The sequence below is a fragment of the Anolis carolinensis genome, chromosome 2 (genome assembly GCF_035594765.1).
Source record: "Anolis carolinensis isolate JA03-04 chromosome 2, rAnoCar3.1.pri, whole genome shotgun sequence".
NCBI lineage: Eukaryota > Metazoa > Chordata > Lepidosauria > Squamata > Dactyloidae > Anolis > Anolis carolinensis.
The window spans coordinates 258,791,119-258,816,224 of NC_085842.1; the positions used below are offsets into that span (position 1 = coordinate 258,791,119).

Below are 25,106 nucleotides of genomic sequence, written 5' to 3' on the forward strand. Positions count from 1 at the left end.
ATAAGCAGCAAACATCTGATAATCACTTTCTGAGAATAATAGGAACAGCTCTATTCACAGGTTAACAAAATAGGATATTACGTATTTATAGCAGTGAAAGTTAATGTGTTAACTACTAGCAGGTGGCTGTGTGTGTGCGCACTTATATACAGAAATATGTGCAAATTTTACATAGACACACAGAAATAAGTGATTGGTAGCATTTACTTCAGTTAGTATTAATGTTAAAGAAGCTATCCAAGGTGCTGAACCTGTATTGGGAACTGAATTCAGCACCATAGGCAGTTCTACTGAAGTTCAACCAAAACTTCAGAGCAGATTTCCTGCCACTTTGGATACATAGATATAAAATATGCATACATGACCAACATCTTCACTTAATTTGTATGGAGGATAAGGGAAGTGAGTGATGTGAGGGTTCCCCAAGTTTTCATGAAAGGGTCATTTCCAAGCAGAATCCCCCAAATCTAATCTGGTCTCTTGAATTCCCTGCCTCTTTTCTTCTTATTTTCTATTTAAAAGCTTTCTTCCCAGTGTTAAAAGTGATTCAACTTCTCAATTTTAAGCAGTGTGTTGGAAAAAGAATGACTCTCATTAAGAGCCACTAAAAAGGTTTCTTTAAAATAAGAGCTCACGGCAGGTGCTCACAGCGAGCTGTACAAGACCCTAGAGAGTGCTGCATGGTGGAACTGGGCTTGAATGTTCACTCTCTGAGAAAGCTTTATGGTAGTAATGGGTCTGAGTTTTATCACCACTCCTCACACATCCCCTTGCCGCTTCTGTTGTGATATAATCCCATTTGTAGAAGTGTAGTTGATAACATTATTTTCCCAAGAAAAAAATATAGTCCTATTTCTGGTTATAAACGGTTGAAATAATTCATTTTTTTCACTGTAATTATAACATATTTAATGAAGTATTTTATAAAATATTTAGTCATTTGCACTATGCATTCATACAGAGGCTTCAATTTATGAGTACTTAAATCCATTTTGTATTATATTAATATTTAATGTTGATCGTATTATTACTTATGTAATAAGAATTATATAAAGATGTTGACAACTGGCCTAAATTCCCTTGGCTGTCAACACTAAAAAGCAGCTAATTTACACAGGCAAATATATGTTGCACAAGACACAAATGGCTGCGTGAAGAATTACACCATATATGGGGCTTTTTCTTTCTTTCATGGAAGATGACTGACTACAAGTTTTCTAAAATAAATTGAAAGCATCACAGTTACATTGTTCCTGTAATCAGTAAAATATGAGACAGATTAAGTTCTCTCCGCTTCAGAAATGTAATACATCTAACAGGAAAGTCAAAAGCTGACATTAACCGCCATTATAAAAACAGAACAATTTCTGCAGTATTTTATCTGACAAATGATGACATTGTCAGCTATGAGACTCATAAGAAACAAAAGGATCAGTCTGTAGCACTCTACACTTGTTCACTACTAAAATAATTTTGTAATAATTTAAATAGAATGTACATAACTGTTTACTCTTGGTTCAAATGAAGAAACCCCCATAAAAGTTTTAATGCCAGTTATTCAGACGATCTATTCCAATTGGGATAGATAAAAGACTGCAGGCTTAAAAAGATAACTGAACTGAATGTTACCATCTTAGAAGATAAGAATGTAAAGTATATATACAGTATAGTATAACACAAAATTACAGTGAAGTTGTTTTAATGCCCTTAGAGTTTGTGGGTACTTGTTTATCTGTTTAAATTAAAGATGAAACAAACTGAAACAAATTTCAAAGCACTTGTTTAAATGCTAGTTGACTGTGTGCAGTATGATGTGAGAAACATAGATGTTGCCTTCAAAAGTATATTTTGAATTTGTATTAAATCTCAAAAAGATGCAAAAATATTTTGACAATTCCACAGAGAAAGTTTATTTCTAAGTTCAGGTAATCATTGTTTGATTTATAAACTATAATAATGAAATCTTAGTACAATCCTCTCTCTCTTTTTTTTTTAAAAAAAAGGAAGACTGCTATTATTTCCCTTGCCCTTTGCGCACGTAATCAAAAGAGGCATGCAGACTGATCACATGAATAAGCATATTTCTGGTAGAAACTCGTTTTGATACAGTTTAATTCTCACCACGGTCTAATATGTGTGTGTGAGAAAGGGATAATTTTTCTTTTGAAAATTAATTTTTGACTGACAGCTCCCAGTCTTCTCTTTTTCTTCTTTTTCTCTTTTCTTCCGTTTCTTCAATCACTGGCTTAACATAATGTCTTCCTGTCTGGCCCTTCAGGACTCAGGGTACACCAACTCTTCACTTCTGTTATCTTTCCTGGGTGACAACATTTGTTCTCTTATTTATAAGACTATCAACTGCTTTATTCAAAAGATTCACATTTCCGCATCTGTACCCAGCATTTCTCTTCTCTAATCCAATATTTTGCTACTGAAATAAGAATGTAATAGCTGAACAAGGTCAAAAGCTTGTCCAGTCTGTTATTTTAGTCCCATAGCAACCAACTAGATGCTTCTGGGAAGACTGCAAACAGAACATAAGAGCATAAGCACTTTCACACTTACATTCCTATGTAGCCAAATGCCATTGATACTGTAGTAGTGGTTGTAGAGTCATTGTATCAAATAGGCATTGACAGTGTTGAAACCATACTAATTGATATTGGTAATGCATGCAGGAGCTGTTATTAAATAACTAAATATGGAATGTTATTACTAAACTCAGTCCCTCCCCTTTTCACATTTCCATAGGAGAGAATAAAGTCTCTTAACTCTGAACACATACAAACTATTTGCATATCATAGAATCATAGAGCTGGAAGAGACCTCATGGGGCATCCAGTCCAACCCCCTGCCATTCAAAGCATCCCCAACAAATGGCCATTCAGACTCTGCTTAAAAGCCATCCCAGCCAAGCTCTATATTGTTGGCATTTTCACCATCTGAGAGAAATAATCTTTCTTTCATAAACATATGGTAAAGCTCATTTTAAAACTTTGGAAAACTCGAATCTAGGCTAAGACGACACCCATCTTGCTGATCCACAGAGAAATACAACTGTTGTTCCTGCTACCCGATTGTTCCTTCCGTTTCTGAGTCCATAATGGCTTCCTATTCTGCTTCATACACAAGTAGTTGTTGTTGTTGTTGTTATTATTATTATTAATTCATTTCTAACCCGCTTTTCTCCTGTGGGTGAGATTCAAAGTGGCACACAACATATAAAATTCATACAAATACATCCAAGTTCAAGGTACTCTTCTTTTTAAAGCATTCCCTGTTGCTCAATTACATTGCTTTCATTTACAGTCTATCTTCAACTAGAAGCTGCCCTTCCCATTCTTCCCCCAAACACTCATATTGTTACAGGGTTCTTCTTTGAGCAAGCTATTTTGGTTAGGGTAGTGGCTGGCTAGCATAAAACAATAAAACAGATGTATGTATTCTGGTAGTATCAGTACGAACCATGGTAGTGTTTAGGTTGAGCTTGACTGTGAATATTCCTTTTCAATATTTATTTAACTGTCAAGTCAAGTTCCTTGCTTTTATTCATGACTTAAAAACATTATGATTATACATGACTTGTCTCTTGGCATTTGCTTTTGATTACAAAAGAAATCAAGATAGGGACTTAATAATGAAATATCATCTGGTTCACTCTGCCTTCTTTTTTGAACAGCAATACATTTGGGGCTTTTCTTCCCAATCTTCAAATGCCATCTGCTGTTCCATGACTTTTCATAAGTACACAAGATAATTCCTTTAATTCCTTGGAGGTTGGCTACTATCAAGATCAGCTGAGCTGTTTAAATGGAGTTTCCCCAAATCTCTTTAATATCCTGTCCACATAAGTGTAAGTACGATTTGTATTGTTGTTCCTCATTTGCCCTCTTAATATCCAATCTTAATCAAATTTAAGCTTAACAGAGTAATTTATCCTGCTTTCACAGATTTCTACAGTTTATTGTAACACATAACTATTTTATTTTATTTGAGTCATTCATAGCTATTTTGACCTTAGAGATGGTCAGATCTGTATCTGCATACTTTCAAGCAGTTTACCAATCTCTTTGCAGTCATGGCACATTTGCTAGAATGAGCCATGATTACTGTAGAATATTGCCATCTGTCAGAAACTATCTGTCCCAAACATCAACATCTCTCGTCCTTTAAAATTCCACCAAACTACATTCATACAATACAATTTAAGTGACTGCTCCCTTTTAGAGTTCTGCTAGATCAAGGAAACATGCAATTATGTTTTTTTAAGTTAAACAGTTAGAAAACAAAAGCACACAAATAATTCTGAAGTAAAACTTTTTATAGAATCATAGAATCATAGAGTTGGAAGAGACCTCATGGGCAATCCAGTCCAACTCCTTGCCAAGATGCAGGGAATCGCATTCAAAGCACCTCTGACAGATGGCCACCCAGCCTCTGCTTAAAAGCCTCCAAAGAAGGGGCCCCCACCACACTCCGGGGCAGAGAGTTCCACTGCCGAACAGCTCTCACAGTGAGGAAGTTCTTCCTAATGTTCAGGTGGAAGCTCCTTTCCTGTAGTTTGAAGTCATTATTCCGTGTCCTAGTCTCCAGGGCAGCAGAAAACAAGCTTGCTTCCTCCTCCCTATGACTTCCTCTCACATATTTAAACATAGCTATCATGTCTCCTCTCAGCCTTCTCTTCTGCAGGCAAAACATGCCCAGCTCTTTAAACTGCTCCTCATAGGGCTTGTTCTCCAGACCCTTGATCATTTTAGTCACCCTTCTCTGGACACCTTCCAGCTTGTCAAAATCTCCCTTCAATTGCGGTGCCCAGAATTGAACACAGTATTCCAGGTGTGGTCTGACCAAGGCGGGATAGAGGGGTAGCATGACTTTCCTGGATCTAGACACTATACTCCTATTTATGTAGGCCAAAATCCCATTGGCTTTTTTAGCTGCCGCATTACATTGTTGGCTCATATTTAACTTGTTGTCCACTAGGTCTCCAAGATCTTTTTCACATGTATTGCTGTTGAGCCAGGTGTCCCCCATCCTGTATCTTTGCATTTCATTTTTTTCTGCCTAAGTAGAGTATCTTGCATTGGTCCCTGTTGAACTTAATTTTGTTAGTTTTGGCCCATCTCTCTAATCTGTTAAGATCGCTTTGAATTCTGCTCCTGTCTTCTGGAGTATTAGCTATCCCTCCCAATTTGGTGTTGTCTGCAAACTTAATGATCATGCCTTTTAACTCTTCATCAAAGTCATTAATGTTGAACAGAACCGGGCCCAGGATGTAACCCTGTGGCACTCCACTTGTCACTTCTTTCCAGGATGAAGAAGACGCAGTGGTGAGCACCCTTTGGGTTCGTTCACTTAGCCAATTACAGATCCACCTAACTGTAGTTTTGTCTAGTCCACATTTGACTAGTTCGTTTGCCAGAAGGGACCTTGGCAAAGGCCTTACTGAAATCCAGATACATCCACGGCATTTCCTGCATCTACCCAACTTGTAACTCTATCAAAAAAGAGATCAGATTAGTCTGGCATGACTTGTTCTTGATAAATCAATGTTGACTATTAGCGATGAGCACATTCCTTTCTAAGTGTTAGCAGACCACTTCCTTAACGATCCTTATCGACATGAGGCTGACTGGACGGTAATTGTTTGAGTCATCCTTTCTTCCATTACAGTTGTGAACAAGATAGGTTCTGTAGTTTTGTTTTGCTATATGTGCTCCTGTTCTGAAGATTTCACCCCACTTTCTGTCCCTGTGATAATTGGATTTTGAAAAAATTTGGCGCTTGGTGAGAAAGCTTTTCCCCATGATAACTCTTTCAGGAGTGCATTTCCCTTCTGAGGAGTAGATTTCTTTCGCTTCCTGTTGTCTCATCCCTGTTCTGAACTATGAGTCATTTGTAAGTCAGATGTTTGTAACTCGAACACTGCCGGTAAACCTCTAGAGCCAGTATGTTGTTAGACTCCAGTAGACTAGAGTTCAAATTCAGCTATACAAAATCCCAACTTCAGAGGAAAGCAATGTTAACCCCATCCACCCGCAACACTGCCATGATAGGGTTGTCATAAATCAGAAATGACTTGAAGACAAAAAACAACAACATACTTCTAGAACTTCAAACCATAGTGGATGCTCTTACTCGTAACTATAACTCACAGAAATCCCGACTGGAGCCCCTTCCACACAGCTGTATAAAATTCACATTGAACTGGATTATATGGCAGCTTGTTTTATGGGCTCATTAAGCCCAGAAAAATGTGAGACTGCTGTTTGTACTGCCTAGTACAACAACATAAAGATGTTGCTAATACTTGTTGGAAGTGTGGGAAACAAGAAGTGACTTTTTATCATGATTGGTGGACCTGTGAGAAAGCTGTAAAATTTTGGACACAATTACATATATTGTTGCAGATGGCCAAATTATGCCTGGGACCCGAGGATCTAAAGCCAGAAGAAAAAACATGGAAGATTATTGTAATATATGAATACTGTAGCAAGACTGACATATGTGCAGAAATAGAAAGATTCAGCAATACCAACCACTGATGAGTGGATAACCAGGTTGATAGGCTTAGCTGAAATGGAAGAATTGAGTTTTAATTCAAGATAGGTCCTTAGGAAGATTTCTTGAAGTGTGGAAACCTTTTATGGACTTTTTGAGAAAAGATAGGGATTATTTGTTTTTCTGACTTCATTATTAATATTTTCTTTTTGGGAGGGGAAAAGAAAGACATATGTAACAGAGAAACTAGAGAGGGTGAGATAGGGGTGTTACATATACCTGCTCATATACAGATCAAAAGTGCTTTTTATTCTTTTTTCCTTTGCTTGCACTTTAGGATTATTACAGTATTAGTTATAAAGAATGCTGTTTTTTTGTTGTTTTGCTCTTCTATTATACATTTGTAAACTTAATAAAATACTTTTTAAAATGAAGATTAATAGATTTAAATAAATGATCTCAAATCTATTGATTACCTGGCAATAATGTATGTACACTCTCTTACCCATGATGGTTCTCTTCCCTCAAGCTGGATACTAACTGCAATAAATTTTGTTTGATATGTTGCATACACTGAGAAAATGTATGGGTATTGCTTAAATACATTTATAAGACTATCTGTTTTTAGCATCTAAGTGCTCATCTACACTGACTACTTTCGGTCAGTGTGTACTCAGATTAGCCCTGGAGAGGCTAAACACATAGGGCTGATTTGGCCATACCTGGGCAAGGCCACCTTAACATGGCCTTGCCCTGTGTTAGGCTAAGTTGGGGGAAAGTCTGAATCCGGATCCAGAATTTGGGCTTTCTTCAGACTTTAGGGATGTCAAGACAGCTGTGCTGGTTCCAGCCACAGCTGTCTTGACTGACATCCTAAGTCCTTCCAGTTCAGGTGGTCCAGGTACACAAGATGACAATCCCCTGTCTCCCCCAGCAACAACTTCTCTTGGGTGTTCTGGTGCTGAAAAAGGAGGTAAAGGCAAAAAGGAGGCTTTCCTGATGTCAAACAGCATGGAGGATCAGGTAAGTGATGTGTCATGGCTGGAACAGCCATAATATGGGGGGCGGGAGGCGGCTGGTTGAGGGAGTCCATATCCAGCTGCTATCTGAGCACATCCCCTGTTTGGATATCAGCCAGCACGCTAACACCTTAAATCAAGAAATGGTTTTCTAAAATCTACAGAGATACTTGCAGGAACACCTCAGCAAGCAGGAGTACAAAAGTGGCAGGCTAAAATCCAGAACCGCAATCCATGGCTGATACCAAATGAGAGACTCCCTCCTGGGCACACAGAAGACCGGGTGACTTGGAAGGCACTGAACAGGCTGCGCTCTGGCACCACGAGATGCAGAGCCAACCTTAAGAAATGGGGCCACAAAGTAAAGTCCATGACATGTGCGTGTGAAGAAGAGAAAACCACAGACCAGCTATTACAATGCAGCCTGAGCCCTGCCACATACACAATGGAGGACCTTCTAATAGCAACACCAGAGGCACTCCCAAGTGGCCAGCTACTGGTCAAAGGACATTTCGTATAATGACAGGTTTTTAACTTTGTTTGTGTTTTAAATGCATTACAACTGTACCCTCGGTTCACTTCTGATACAATAAATAAAAAAATATGCTAAGTGGCCTTGCATTAGTGGTCAGTGTAAAAAGATCCGATGTCAGACAGAGCAATTAAACAATTCCGCATGTCCTGCTGGTTTAATGTCAATTTTTGTTATCCTCATATAGAAAGACTGAATGGCAGGGGAAGGAAGGTGTTAAATAATTTTGATTCATCTTGATTGTTCTGTAAATTCATGTCTTTCTGCATAATTTCCTGAAATATGATCAACTCCCACACACATAGATTGCAGTGTATACACTCCAATTTAAATGTTCATCAGATTTTCTGTGCTATTGTTAAGCATTCTTATGAAAATGTGAGAAGACATTTACCAGCTTCTTTAGAACATCTTACACACTCTCCACATTTTCAAAGTTATTTCAGTTATATTCCAGCCTTCTGTTTTTCCATATAAATTGCAAGAATTCAAGCAAGAATGGCTTCTAGCTCCACTGCCAAGGAAGCAGCAAATCCACTACTGATTTTGCCACCACTCTTTATGTAGCTGTCCTATGTTGAGTTCTCCTTGTGCTAGGCTCTTATCTTTCTTTTTCAGATTGTCAAAACCAGCAGTGCTCAAGTTTGCCACTCCTGAACTAAATAATGTACATTTTGGCCTATCACATTTAGAAAGAGACCTCAGGAGTAAATTTCTACACTGTCCAATTTGTTGGTAGAAAACATTTGGTCCCTCAAAAAAAATCAGGATTACCAACTAAAGGTATCAAGGAAATATCACACTGCTTCAAGACCTCTGTTGTGTTGTAACCTTAGCCAAGATAAAGCTCTAGAGCAGACTGATTGGTAGAAATCTTTGGGGTCGGTATGAACAATGAATCTGGATCTCCTCCAAGCCCGTAAATCTGTTTTGCTTCAGGGAGAATGCCAAGACTACCTAACTTCATTTATTGACAGCAGGTATACCCATGCAGGCAGAAGATTTGTTGATGAGATTTCATAACTACTGTTACCATCAAAGGGAGAGAAATACTTCATCACAGATCCACAGAGAATAGGGAATAGACCCTTTTAAAGATTATATGCATGCCTGTATTCAAAACAGAGTATACACAATACACTCTATTCTAGGAAGCAAATATAAAAACTGCCATCATGAGACTAGTATGTAAACTTTTGATAGACTAAAAGAAACTATAAGCCATTATAAACAATTTTAGGAAAGGTTATTATCAAGCATGCCATTTCTGTTCTTATATGCTACCTTTAAAACAAACAACACAGAGGCATTTATATTCTCAGTCTGGGTGGAAAGTATTCATGTCTGGATGGGAAAACACTATCAAAATCCTTTTCTGTTTTTGATATTTATTACTTTCTTCTAATATTCCTTCTTCAGAGCAAGATTATTTTAAAGAAATGAAAACTAGAAAACTAAATTATGGCATAATAATATAAATGTATCTACCATTACAACCTAACAAGTTTATTTTGAGTATTTCTCTTCCTGGAAAAGTGACTGTGATAACCATGTCATTCATGCTGAAAGTGTATGCCTTGCCAAGGTAGGGAAAAATTTCCAATGAGAATGAATAAGGCTTTAAATATCAATCACAGAGGTTACAACCACAGAGAAACATAACTACTGCCACATAAAGGTTTTGATTCACCATAAAAATCCACCTCTGTAGAAATATTTACTACTTTTTAAAAGTAGTATTGTAGCCATAATACCGTCAGAGCCAGCAAAAATACAATGATGCACACATTCCTATTTTAATCTGATTGCATCATCAATATGTCTTTCCCAAAACATAATAAGACACACTTTTGCTATTAAGAGATATTGGGTTTACTTCACTTCTTAGCCTAATGCACCTAACAGGGAAAGTATAGATAGTTATAGGCGGCATATGGTCCACTGAACCCAAAACTCCTAGGCCCTATTCTTTTGCCCCAAAGTGGATGAGAAAACTCAAGAAAACATTCAACTAAAACTTGTAAAGGTATTCTGGAGCAGAATAGTATACGCTCTCAATCACTGATATGTTAAATGTATACATAAACATGAAGTTCAACAATCATAGAAAAAGGAAGCACATTGTAAGCATAAGGTCTTATTGAAGAGAGGCAGTAACAGAGGAAAACTTATCATATCCACTTGGCATGATTTCTGTAAACGTGCTAATTTTCCTGGTCCCTGTCTAACAGACTAACTATTATATCATACTAGTTGGCTCGTCTTAACTATTCTTAATCCATTAATTTAAAAATGACCCATGCATATTTCAAATTAGATTGTCCACACTGTAACAATGCTGCCACATAAAAGAATAGTTGGTAGTGTACGAAGTCTGAACTGAATTATATGAGTCTATGCTGCCATATAGACCAATTCAAAGCAGATAATCTGGGATCAGATACTGGATTATATTGCAGTGTAGAAAAGACTTCAGCCTAACCTACTTCAGAAGACCACCCTATCATCCCTGAGGGCCTTCCTTCTTGCTTTACCTCCGTGTTCACCTCTCAGCTGAGTTCTAGTCAATGAACTCATTTCTCTTCTGGATGGGAGGAGAGAGCAGAAAAACAGCCCAGCAAAGCCAAAGCATCAACTGTCTTCATGCCCACTCAAGTTTAATTCAGAAAAAAGGAAAGAAGAATGAATGGGGGGCTTACAGTGGGTCTCTCTTTTGGCCCGGAGGGACCTTTCTTCTCGTTTCCTCTCCTTGCCCACCTTTCAATCACTTCTCTTCGGTGACCTCATTGTTCTCCTGGACATCCCAACAAACTCAAATGGACAGTAGCCTTTTCTACACTGCCAGATAATCAAGGTTATCAAAACAGAAAATCCACATGTTTTCTTTGAACTGGATTATTTTAGTCTACACTGCCATATAATCCAGTTCAAAGAAGACAATGTGGATTTTCTACAGCTGTGTAGAAGGGGCTAGTGAGCACTGAGCAACAGACCTGCATCTGCATGGGTTGGTCTTTGCTGGGCTTTTTTTCTGCCCTCCCGCCCCGCACGCGTGCGCACGCACACACACACACACATACACACACTAAGGAGACCTTGAACAAGGGGTAGACATTAAGGGACAGCAAAGAAGGTTGGTCCTTGGGGGTGAAAGTGAGGCCTGCCATCAAGGTCCCCCATGTTCACAAGCAGGAAGGGAGGTGGAGAAAGAGGCAGGAAAGGGAATCAAACCAGTAGGCAGAGAAATTGACAGGTGAATGAGTGGATGGGTAGAGCGAGCAAGCAAGCCTGGAAAGTGGAAAAGGGGGGGGGGGGAAGCAAGCAGATGGAGAAAGAGACTGAGCAGGGAGAGAAGCTGGGGGTTAGTGAACAGTGGCCCTTTGTTTTCCCTTGCTGATCTTGAGAGGATTCTGGAGATAGTCATGTTCTTTCCACTTTCAGATGAGCTGCATCCCAACCCTCATGAAAGCAGCTTTTGGCTTTCTTTTATCGTTTCCTCTTTATCAATGTCTGCCTCTAAAAACAACAAATATGGGCTACAACACCACACTCTCATCCTATGGTTTTAAAGGCTAGGTGTGTTATTAAAACTGTGTTTAAAACACTGGTTGTAATGTATTGTTCTCCTACATTGCTGCAACCAATTAGTATTTCCAGTTCAGCAAACTGACTGTTTTAAGTCACGCTAAACTATCTGAGATAAGTAGCATCAAATCTCCTAGTTTATTAATACAAATTAACCATGCAATTTTCTACATTCTGCTTGTCTGGTAGTGCCATTATCTAATACAGGGGTCCCCAAACTAAGGCCCGGGGGCCAGATGTGGCCCTCCAAGGTCATTTACCTGGCCCTCATTTATAATATAATATTTTTATATCAGTTTTAATAATATAATATATTATATATACATATGATATTGATATATTATCATGTTATACAATGTAATACTAATAATAATACCATATAATAATATTAATTACATGTTATATATTACATATAATATTACAGTACAGTGGTATAGTTCAATATAGTAATATATAATGCTAATATTGTGCTTTGTTAATAATATAATATATTGTATGTACATACAGCTGCTCTGAGTCCCCTTCGGGGTGAGAAGGGCAGGATATAAATGTTGTAAATAAATGTAGTAAATGAATAAATAAATAATTTTAGACTTAGGATTGCCCAAGGTCTGAAATGACTTGAAGGCACACAACAACAACAACAATCCTAATTAACTTGACTATCTCATTGGCCAGAAGCAGGCCCACACATCCTATTGAAATCCTGATAGGTTTATGTTGGTTAAAATTGTTTTCATTTTTAAATATTTTATTGTTCTTTCATTGTTGTTGTTGTTGTTTTGCACTACAAATAAGACATGTGCAGTGTGCAAAGGGATTTGTTCGTATTTCTTTTTCAAATGATAATTCGGCCCCTCCACAGTCTGAAGGATTGTGGACCGGCCCCCTGCTTAAAATGTTTGAGGATCCCTGATCTAATACTACAAAACAACCAGACTATGCAAACGTAATGGTAAATGTCCAAGTTGCACATCTGGCAAACCCTTCAGTGCATCTAGCTGTTACATATTTTGAGCTTTTGAATATCAATGATCTTCTTGGTCAGCTTAAAGAAACAAGCTGAAGTAACATTCTTCTCCTCTCTCCTCGCAACTGCCTGGAAATTAATTTGAAAAGGCTTTGCACAACATAACCATGTGATCCATATATTATCTACTCTATCTAAGAGGCTATTTCTACCCGTTTCTACTTAATAACTGTGCAAAGAACTACCATGTACTACTTTTATAATTATAAATATTTCATTGTGTCTTTTAAAAAAATAATTTGACTCACTCCCCAAAACCCATATTAAATGTGTTGGTTTGGGCAAAAGGAAAAGAATCAAAAGGCCAGGATTTTCTGAAAGCTGTAAATATGTAAATAAATAAATAAAGATGAAGAGACAAAATCATGTTATGCAGTGCTATGAAGCAAGGGTACTGAGTTAAACTTGACTTACAAAGAGTACATTGTTGAAATATTTCTGAATTTGAGATCTCTCGATGTATAACTGGCAAAGGTGAAACTTTTAGCACCTCTGTGTGGTTCAACGTATTAATATAGAAATCACACTAAGAAATTGTTCTTACAAAGTGACCTAATGTTCTCTGTCCTGATGAAGAACTACCTGGACACCCAGATCCAATTCAGTCTTTACACACAGCACATCTGTTACTTCAGTGTCTGCTTCAATAAAACACATGAAGTGTAAATGAGAAGCAGCTACGTAAGGGAAGCAAATCAGTCATGTGTCCTTATGTGCATCTACTGTGAGCCTCCACATATTTAGGAGCAAAGGATCCTGTTTCATACTTGGTGCATTTTCTGTAGCAGTCATGGTTCAATGTTCATATAGGGCTCAATAAGGTGTGAAGCAGTTCTAAGGTTTAACTGAAATTCCACACAGGATCAGAGCCAAGTAATAAAATTTATGCTGATATGTGTAACTTTATCCCATGTGTGCCTGTTTAATGTTAAATAAATCCTGAAATCAGGATAAAATCCTGAACCCAAACTAAATCTGCCAAGATATATTTCCGAACTCAAAATAGTGGTCCCTCAACGTGCTTAACTTCTTCCTTGCCAGACAATTTAAAATTATGAGCAAGAAAAATGCTGACTGGAAAAAAATCACACTCCTCAATGTAAATTGCTGTTTATATTACGTTTTTATAATAAAACCATTCTTTTAACAGCTTGCTATAAATCTAATGCAAAATAAATCTGTCATAATTATTGGTTCAGACTGCATTACAGTAGAGTCTCACTTATCCAACACTCGCTTATCCAACGTTCTGGATTATCCAACACATTTTTGTAGTCCATGTTTTCAATACAACATGATATTTTGGTGCTAAATTCGTAAATACAGTAATTACAACATAGCATTACTGTGTATTGAACTACTTTTTCTGTCAAATTTGTTGTATAACATAATGTTTTGGTGCTTAATTTGTAAAATCATAACCTAATTTAATGTTTAATAGGCTTTTCCTTAATCTCTCCTTATTATCCAACATATTCGCTTATCCAACATTCTGCCAGCCCATTTACGTTGGATAAGCGAGACTCTACTGTACTTGGTAGTAGATCCAGTCTAAGTGAGGATGACACTACGGAGCTACATAACTAAGATGGTTACATGTTCCATACTGTCTTAATGAAGTCCCACCACTGAGATATTCTTTCATTTTTTTATCAACTTTACAACTTACAGGACTCTTTATTTTATTTATTTAGCTAAGTGTTAAGAAGCTTATATACATCTCCATTCCATATCATAGAATCATAAAGTTAGGCAGGGTACCATGAGCTATTGATTCAAACCCATACACAATACTAAAGCATCCCCAGCAGACAACTGTCCAGGCTCTTTTTGAATATGACCAGGGAAGGAGACTCATTTGGTCCTCATGTTAATGTCATATTTAGAAATCTTATCTTATTCTGCTCAAAGAAAAACCAACCATCATAGTAGATAACTGATGGACTTCAAAAGCCTACAGTTCATCTAGATGACAAACTGCAGTCCCAACCAACATACATTTGTGCTATACCAAATCACCACAAAGTTGTTTGGCTGACAAGATCAGAAAACCATTTCCCTCAACATTTCACAATTAGCATGAAATGCTCAGAACGATGTTCCACCTCTCTGATAATCATGTTTCTCATTTTGGAATTTCCAGCTGTCACTGGGGATGACCATCCCTGCAACAGGCAGATAAGGCACCCCAGGTCAGGAAGTCATCATAACAACCTTATTTGCTTCTAACATCAGCAGCAGTGCATTCTTGCCACCAGGAAAGAAGACTCTGAATATTGCCAAATTGTCTGAAGTCCCTCACATATTAAAATGCATTACTAAAATTGGCACTGTTTAAAAAGGAAGCTGTGTAAGTACACATGTATTATTCAAAACAAAGGTACTAACAACATCATCATGGAGTTCAGATGTGGGCAATGGCACAGGACCCAGGGACCACATCTGCCCTATTTCCAGCTACCACAAATCAATAGGCTCTACCCTGCTCTTTGACTTCCTGAGATTCTTTCACACCACATAATTATAGCACTATAATTCCACTTTAACTGTTCCGGCGGCTTCCTATGGACTGCTGTCTAGGGAGGGACATTCAGCTTTTTTTCACAAAGATCCCTAAAAATCGCCCTAAACTACAAATGTCAGAATTACATGGGATGTTGCCATGGCAGTTAAAGAAGCACTATAATTGCCTATTGGTAAATTACTTTAGTCTTCTTAAAATTATGTTTTGTCTCTAAGCAAGGACAGGTGGATTTCAAGAAGGACTTAATAGAGAATCACATTTATTGATGGGCTCTGGAAGCATGACTGTCCATTGTTTGTGAAAAAGAAAGGCAATAGAGAGGCCTCTGAGGATCCTGGAGGCAAATAAAACATTCCTGTAAGGCACATGTGGCCCACAGGAACACAACTATCACTCTGGTTATTTCTCAAACTTCTATCACCTGTCTTCACAATCCACAATTCATAAAGCCAGCAATGGGAAAATTAGAACAAGCACTCTTCCTGTATCCATCCCTTGCTATCAATGCATGCTGGTTTCACTCATTTTGAACCAGGGAACTAAGGTTTAATTCAGCTAACAAACTTGAATGGTAAACCAAGTTAAGATTCATAACTTCCAAAGCATTTATCATGGTAGTCACACGACTACGCAAGTCCAACACTTAGATATATACTGGATGCTATTACCTAAAAGACAGGAATCTAAGAATGTGTTCCAAATAAAGCAAAAACAAGTATTTTGAGGGATCATGGCATCTAACAAAAAGAAGAAGCCAACATATAGAAGAAAAATCCTTTTTTTTTTTGCTTTCACCAGGAGAGAAAATAGTATATTTAAGCACTTACAAAATTATCACTTCACTGCAAGACTTGGTGTTATTTTAACTGTCAATAGCTCTGAATTGCAAATATTCTAAGGATCAAAATTCAAGAGCATAGATCCATAGTAACAGATTTTCTTTTTTCTGTATTACTCATGTGTGCCACTTTCCAAGCCTTTTAAATTAATATATTAAACTATGATGACTTTGAAGAGATTTCACAATTTATAAGACAGGAACCTATTTAGGCCTAGAATGCCTCAGTGCAAAGCAGTTGTCATCATTTTCTACCCAAGTTTGCAGATTCTACTATTCCTCACACATTCATTTATTCCCAAAAAAAGTCCTATGATTTATTCCTGAAATATAAATAGTATACCTTGAACAAACAGTAATATGCGGTGGACTTTCAAAACATCTTTTTAAAGTCTGTAGGAACAGTAACAATTTAGGCTGCTTCTTCTTTACTCAGGGCCCACCCAGACAGGCCCAAAATGAGGGACCATTTATACTATCGCATTTTAAATTAATCCAGAGGCAAGGAGGAAGACTGGGTACAGTAGAAATAGAGTCAATACACACAAGATGATATACACAATAAAATTATACAGTGTCACCTAAGAGAAAATTATATTCCTTTTTCTGTGTGTGTGTGCAATTTATCATTAATCAATCCACATATTGAAAGAATATATTTCCTGTGTTCCTCTATAAAAGTTGAGCAGATGTAGGTCAACTGAAATTCCAGAAATATGACTGCCTAGGAACTCCATGTACATCACTCTGAGCTCCTTAGACAGGATGTTAATACAACTAACAAGAAATAAAAAAAAAACCATTCCCCTAAATGTCTATTCCATTTCAAGAGCAGTTGCTGAGCAGGCTGACCCAGGACACACTGTCCCTTTTCCTCTCCAACAAGTCAAAGGAGAACATTCAGTGAAATTTTATAGTTTCAAGACAGGACTTATATTCATTTATTTTAAATACAAGTTTTGTCCTGAAACTATCCAAGCTATTTTCCTATATCTTATTAAATTCTAAACAAGGAAATGATGTATTCTAACTCTGTGCAAATTATCCAGCTGAATCCAAAGTCTTTAAGCAGAACAGATCACGTTCAAACTAGCCCAAAGTGTTTGGAGAACCAGACATCAAACTGGAATATGTGACCATGTATGTGTTTGAACCAATAAATGCAGTTTCACTTAGCCACAGTTTCACTTATTCACTTAGGGTTTCCAGAACAAGCTGCATCATCTTCTCAAAACCTCCACTGTTTATCCCATTAAAAAACAATAAGGCATGCTATTTTTTTTATCTATGCAAAGGTTGGGAACATATCCCCTTTAGTTATGTTAATTTAAGTCTCTCTCTAGCTCTCTCTCTCTCTGATACACACACATACAAATTAGTAGTGCACAAGAATCAAATATACACAACGAACATAAGTATAATTCTAAAAAGTGCATTATTATAAAGTTTTAAACTTATTAAATACAAATATGATGATCATGAATATAGCATATTATGCATTTTACTATAGCATAAAGTTATAGTATACATTTGAATTCAGGAACTAATTTTACATTTAACCAGATAGGAAAATAGTTTGGAGAAGCAAATCCTCAATTTTAATGTTTGGAATTTTAAGTGAAAGGTCATAAATGCGTGCATTTGCCATGACTGCTGCTGCCCAAAAGAAATGACATCACATCCTTTTGGCAAAAATGGGAATAGGGATAACATTTTTTGTGGATTAACGTCTCCATTTCCTGTATTTCACATGATATCTTAACTGGCAAACTATCATCAGCGACTTGTCTCCAAATTCTGGTTTGCAAATCCCACTCAATATACTTTCAGATTACATGACCATAAGAACACACTCAATAACCTTAAAAGTACAGTTCATGTCTTATGACATAAAACAGTGATCAAAGTTGCTCTTGAGTTCCTGACAAAGAGGCTAAAGAATCCCCACCAAGCCATTTGCCAAAACACATTCTTACTTGCAATTAGTTGAAAAACATGACAGAGATGTATTGTAGTCTTAAGAGTCATGTGTAAGTGGGGATTTCAGGAGATTGTACTTGTGGCAAGGTTATTGTCATGTGCCTTCATGTGATTTCTAACATATGATGTCCCTAAGGAAAATTTCTGACAGGATTTGATTGGTAGAATTTGTTCAGAGGGAGGCTTGTCTTCTTCTGAAGCTGAAAGGGTATGACTTGTTCAAGATCACCAAATAGGTTTATATGGCTGAGTGGGGATTTGAATCCTGGAGTCTCACATAGTCCAAAACACAAAATGCTACACCATGTTGACATCAAGTAGTATCTGTCAAAATTTTCTCTTCTACAAAGGTATAATAAGCGTCATGCCCTGTTTTTCAACTGGCAATCCTACCCGCAACCCATAGATGGGGCTGGGTCTCTCTTGGGCCACAGTAAGGACAACTGTATGTCACAGGTTGGCTACAGCATACTTAACCAACGTAGGACAGTTCCTGACAGACATTAAACCTATTTCGGAGTGGTTTTAAGAAACCCACTTTGAAGGAGGTTAAAGTCTATACATCTACCCTCCAAACCTGGGCTTTCCCTGGGGCCTGTCCACATTCCAGCATGGTAACAACCGTGTTGGAATGGGGCGATCCCAACCTTCCCCGCAAAATGCTTTAAAAATAAAGAAAATCTTACTGGGCCATCATTAGGCCTCTTCAGGATCCTGGAAGGTACAAATGACACACAAGAAGGTGGGGGGAGGAGCTATTTCCCCTCACTTCCTGGTGCATCATTGGTATGTTCCAGGAAGCTTCAGAGAGGCTAATGGTAGGCTGGTAAGATTTTCTTTATTTTTAAAGCTTTTGGGGAAGTTGGGAAGGGAGGCGCCATCTCACACCTTTAGGCTCCAGGAGCCCAAAAGGGGTGAGATGTGTGTGTGGACAACCCCTAGGTTGTCGCGCGACTACCTGTGGGTCTGTCCCTATAGGGGTCATAGCCCATTAGAACTGAGTCTTTCAGAAAGGCTCAGATCTAATGGGCTATCTAATTAATTCAGGACACATAAGGGTTTTCCTGCTTTGTCTTGAATTAATTCACTTTTACCAGAGGCGTTGTTTGGACACCTCCAGTAAAAGCACGAGGGCGCTTGCATTTTGAGCCCTGTCTCAATGGGCCCCTAGTAATACTTAAATGGCTTTGAAAATAGTGTAAATCTACCTTAGTGCATTGAGCAAAACAATACATCACTATCTGAGGGAAAACAGATCACAGAAATAAAAGCAAAAGTAAATATCAGGTGATAAATGCATGATGTGTGTGGGAATAGGGGGAATTCATCTATTTGTTGGGTTATGTATCTTGAATTAACTAATTGGCATATAAATGAGGATTTTTTCGTTAGGAATTTTACTATCTCAGTGGCTCATCACTTTCAGCAAATAAATATAAGCTTGTCTAATAGTGCTAGATGTGAAGCTACTACATACTGCAACTAATTAATCATAACCGCTACCCCAAATTATATGCAAGAAAAGGAAATATATTAATGAGAAATCATTAATGTTTGTTTTTTAAAATGTGTAGGTAAAATAGAATGTGAAACAAAGAAATACAAAGTGCAATAAAATCTATACAATAATTACATCTGACTTAGTACATCGATAAAACATTATTTAGAAATTCAGTAGTCTCCCTTATCCAACATTCGCTTATCCAATGTTCTGGATTATCCAACGCAGTCTGCCTCCCATTCAGATCCACAGCTGTTTCACTAGGCAACAAGGACTGAACTTTTTACAGATTTAATTTCCGACAATGTTGTTACTGTAAGTTCATTTTATGCAATTCTATCTTTATTTGTAGTCTATTTGTTAGTAGCCAATGTTTTTGTAGTCAATGTTTCCAATACATTGCAATGTTTTGGTGCTAAATTCGTAAATACAGTAATTACGACAGAACGTTACCATGTATTGAATGGCTTTTTCAGTCGATTTGTTGTAAAACATAATGTTTTGGTGCTTAATTTGTAAAATCATAACATCATTTGACGTTTAATAGGCTTTTCCTTAATCCTTCATTATCCAACATTTTCGCTTATCCAATGTCCTGCCGGCCCGTTTATGTTGGATAAGTGAGACTCTACTGTACATGAAAGATTGCCGCAAGTTTGAAGTGCTTCCTTTTAATAAGCTACAATACGATGAACCAGTTTGTCTGAATTTTAAAAATACAGCAAACTGCTGTTATTCTGAAAGAGAAGTGAAAGCTTTTACATTTTTTTCTTGCTATTAAATGAGAACAGGTGTTGTACACAGGCTATTGGGAGCCCATAGCTCAAGCATATCAGTGGAGGAAGACTCACACGCCCACTTACATTACTGATCATTGATGGTACAAGCCTGAGATCACTAAAGCTATGGTAAGCTATAGCTTTTCATTACATTTGAACCAGCACATAGCTATGATCAGCTTGCTCTAAGAAGTCAATGCTTGATGGCATTATTTGGATGGCCAGGCAGAATGTCTGGGAAAGGATCCAAAAAATGAGAAGCAATAGCAGCTTGTCAGTGGTATATCAAACTGAACCAATTTCATTAACCCAGGGCTTACTGAAAATAACCTTTCCCTAAACAAGATGCTTTAATTACCTTTGCAGAGCAAAATAAAATGAAAATTAATTCTTTCAACTGTACTTTGTTTAGGCCTTGCAAAGCATGACTTTTATGATGCATAGTTAAGCTCCCCAATTAAATCCTGTGCTTCCAAATGTACAAAAGGCAACCCATGAACTATAAAACAATTCCATCTATGTTTCCTGGATCTAAATCCTACTGTGTACAATAGACGTGTATAAACATATTCTGGGTAAGTACACTTAATACTACAGCTTATAAGTGATATTATAATTATTGTTGTTGCTGTTATTATATTTATATCCCACCTCTTTCCAATCCAGGACTTCTTGGCTTTCATTCACCATTCCATCAATCAACACTTCAATTCACAAGTTCATACTAGTCTCTATAGCACATTTAGAAAGACAGCAAAAGCTCCAACTGTTGTTTATCCATTTAAACATCATATTGCACTATAATTTATACAAACCAGTTTATGATTGTAAAATAATCCCAACCCCCACATAGCCAATAGGGCAGTGTTCTTGGCCTGCACTGAGAAACAGAAACAACTTCTAATACAAAATATCAGCCTGTGACTTCAACACCATTTCTTTTTAAAACTCTGCTATGATTTTTTAAACACCTTTTGCTTGATGAGTAACCCAGTGGAGCTTCAAAACCTAGCAAGATGTGTGTTTGTGCATTCTGGTTGGTCGATAAAAGTATTGATGTTCTGTGAATTTTGGATCTTGTTTTTAAGGTTTTTAAGATCAGGTTAGGGGTACTGTAGTTTTTAGCTTTGATTACATTTTTATGGATTACAACTGTGAAATTTTAATGCCATTTATTTTTTATTAAAATACTGCTTTGAGCCTCCTTGTGAAGAGAAAAAGTGGGGTATAAATAATAATAATAATAATAATAATAATAATAATAATAATAATAATAATAATATAATGCCAATTGTATTCAAACCTTAGTTTTCTATGGAGTTTCCTGTGATGTCAAAGTTGAGGGACTTTGTTTCCCACTTCAAGATATTGTTCCCAGAGCTGTACCATAATGTATTACCCACAGGGTCCTTTTAATATGATAAAATCTATGTTAGTGGAGAACGGTTCAGAACAGAGGCAGAATGCACTTTGTGTTTCTTCATTTCATCCTTCAGCACTAACAGCAAGCACACATTTGAAATACTGTATAGCAGAAAGCAACTGGGAGCAGAGAAGCGGAAGAATGAAATACTTCTCTATTTGAACGTTCATCCTAAAGCATTTTATTTTATTATAACACATCCCCACAGTTAATGCCCCCCAAAGAAACCAAGGTAAAGTTACTGGACTTGCACTTAGACTAAGTGCCAATATGAATATATTAAGATTTTATACAAAACATGTTTTTCATTTTTGAGGTAGATAGCATTGTACCAAAGCCTCAGAGATGACAATACAGATTTCATTTTATTTTCACATTCACAGACTGTTCATGAAATTATATATTTCTACTATCTCTGAGTCTCAGCCACTAGAAATAGGTAACATCGGAATGACGGCTGGAATTAATTAAGTCACTTCTGAATATATAAGCTAACATTACACAAAAGTTTCATATTCACAATTCTGACGTATCCCCTAGTTAAAAAAAATACATTGAGACTGTGAAAGTCCAGCAATTTTCATTTATCAGGCAGCAGCCACTGCAAGTGATGGGGATCTGTTTCCCCTATCAATTGACTGATGGGCTTTGCTCAGCAATCTTTTATGAGAGGGAGGATTACAACAGGGAGCTTGCTTCTGCCTTTCTCACTAGAGGTTGCTTAGGGCACTGCTTCTTAAACTGTGGGTTCAGAGGCCTACCAAAAAATTTAGCAACAGTAAAAAAAAATTCTGAACGTCACCAAGTAGCTGTTTTAGACATTTACATGAACCTGTTGTGCAATGTTTACAGTGGAGTCTGCAAAAGACACTTCAGATGTACTTCATAAAGGAAAACCAGCCTATTTAGCAAGCTTTGCAAATGCTGTTTATCCATAAATGTTTAATTTATATCTGTTTTATATATCAATATATCTGAGGTCACGAAAACATTTCTCAGGTCAAAAGGGGTCCTGAGTAGAAAGGTTTATGAAGCCCTGGCTTAGGGAACTTTTGTTTGCCACAAAATATTCCCAAAAGCCTTCTAGGAAGCGCAAACCACGTTTGGAGACTACCTGCCCCAACTCAGGTGTCAAAGAAAATTTTTACAAAAAATATTTTCCAAACTTGTCCCAAAATATCTTCTAAATGACACAAGAGGAATTTCAACCACATTCTGGACTCATTCTGAGTCAGTTCAGACCAAAGAGAGGCCTTATTGAAACAACATGAGGAAGCCCTCCATGTTCTCCAGGGAGGGACTAAGATAGCCCCCTATCCTTCTACAGTTATCAATTCCTAACTTAAAATAATAACATGAACCAAAGTTCTCACCAATAATTAAATTTAGAACTACAGCTCAATAGTCTGGGCCTGGATATACGCTGCAAAATCAGGCAATTTAACTGCATTACTATATAAGGTTAGTGTAGAGCCATATAATTCAGTTTGAACTTCATTGAACTGTAGTACATAGGTCGACACTTACCATATTATTTACCACTGCATTATCTGGCAGTGCAGATCGAGCCTAAATCTGCTTTCTCCTTGCTATACTGATAGTAAAGAGATAAAATCAGATTTAGGCTTGATCTGTTACTATTTACAACTCATCTTTTCTCCAAAATCTCTGAAGCAAACACCACTAAACAGAGTCAGAGTGCCTCATATATTGGCTATGGTCTGAATTAATTAAGAATCTGGTTTTTATGTATGTGTTGAATTACCATTCAGTAACTGTTTCATTATGTCTAATCCAGCAATTAGATTCAGGCCCAAGTCTTCAAGATCAAGAAATAACAACTTATTTTAATTTATAATGCTAGTATCATCATTCAGTCACACTAGATTAGAATGTAAAAAAAATAAATAAAGTTAGAAGTTAAAATGCAATATTCTATCAGATGACTTCTGCTGATGCAATTAAACTTTCCTTCTTTATACCTGCATGTCCCTGTGCATTGTCTATCCTGAAGAAAGATTTAGGGAGCAAAGAAGGGCTGCAGGGAGTGGGCAACCTGTTCTACTAAAAGTATGCATTCCAGTGGGCAACTCACATCCTTCGACTTTACCCAACATGACATGAGCCTAATTAAGGCATTCCACATAAACCATTACAAAGGTCATGACAGATTCCTTATCTTTCACTATATTTCTTTGGGTAGTCTGCGAACTCACACATATGGGTTGTGTGAATTAACAGATGACCACTCAATGAATCACTGTTATGTAAACAACCTCGCTTTTAACTCATGGCCTGTTTTTCTGTTGAATACATTGTACTGTGCATTTCAAAACAGTTATAAAATGTATTTTTTCCAGAAAAGCATAATGTCACAAGCTTTACATGTATTTTTTTTAAAATAAACCTTTGGCTGAAATGTGCTGCATAATGCACAAATCCAATTACTCTTCTGTGTTTTGTGTTTCACGGCACGTAACTTCTTTCATTTGCCTATTTAAATTGATTTTTTTCCTCCTTAATGAGACACTGACACAAGGGCAAGCATATTTTAATACTAAAATATCAGCACAATAACTTAAATCACATGCATAATAATAATTATAACCCCACGTTATTAGTGGCCACTGAAAATCTACACGTCATCTGGCTGAAAAGCTATGGGGATTAACTTCTTGATCCCAGGCACATTTATTAAGAAGTTTGCATTTAATTTTGGGAAATCATCTATCAAATAAACTAATACAGGCTAGTGACTCATTTTTCTTAGTCATCCTTCGTAGTCAAGATGCAGCTAAAAAGAACACGATTAGAGTTTTTCTCTTCCAAGTATAGGAACAAGACATGTCTTTATATTCAAACTCTTAGTCAGGGACAAGGTAGTCCTACCACAGCAAACTGGAAAGTGTGTTTATCATCAGGGCCGGCCCCACTAATGCGGCAGCTGACGCCGCCGCCTCGGGCGCAGGCCCGGGGGGGCGCCGTCAGGCTGGGCGGGAGGCGGGGCACCGCCCTGACGGTGCCCCGCCTCCCGCCCAGTGCGCCCTGGCCCGTCTGGCCTGCTAGAAAAGGCCAGACGGGCGAGCGGGAGTAGCGTGGGAGGCGGGGCCAGCTCTGACGCCGCTCCCCCCCCCCCGCCCAGCGTGCCTTGGCCCTGCCTCCCACGCAGCGTGGGAGGCGGGGCCAAGGCACGCTGGGCGGGGGGGGGGGGGAGCGGCGTCAGAGCTGGCCCCGCCTCCCACGCTACTCCCGCTCGCCCGTCTGGCCTTTTGTAGCAGGCCAGACTCAGCGGAGGTTTCTCCAGGCCGCGATTGCGGCCTGGAGGAACCTCCGCTGAGTCTGGCCTGCTACACAAGGCCAGACGGGCGAGCGGGGGTAACGTGGGAGGCGGGGC

General features: G+C 37.8%; 1 protein-coding gene and 1 long non-coding RNA gene across 4 annotated transcripts in view; both read right to left on the reverse strand.

Annotated features, from left to right (window-relative positions):
• Positions 1-24,624, reverse strand: part of LOC134296648 (uncharacterized) — a 33,787-nt gene extending 9,163 nt beyond the window's left edge. The window contains exon 1 of the long non-coding RNA XR_010003465.1: positions 27-24,624. This is a non-coding gene — a long non-coding RNA (uncharacterized LOC134296648). The remainder of the gene's footprint in view (positions 1-26) is intronic.
• Positions 1-25,106, reverse strand: part of chsy3 (chondroitin sulfate synthase 3) — a 173,144-nt gene that overhangs the window by 134,947 nt on the left and 13,091 nt on the right. The window lies entirely within an intron of this gene.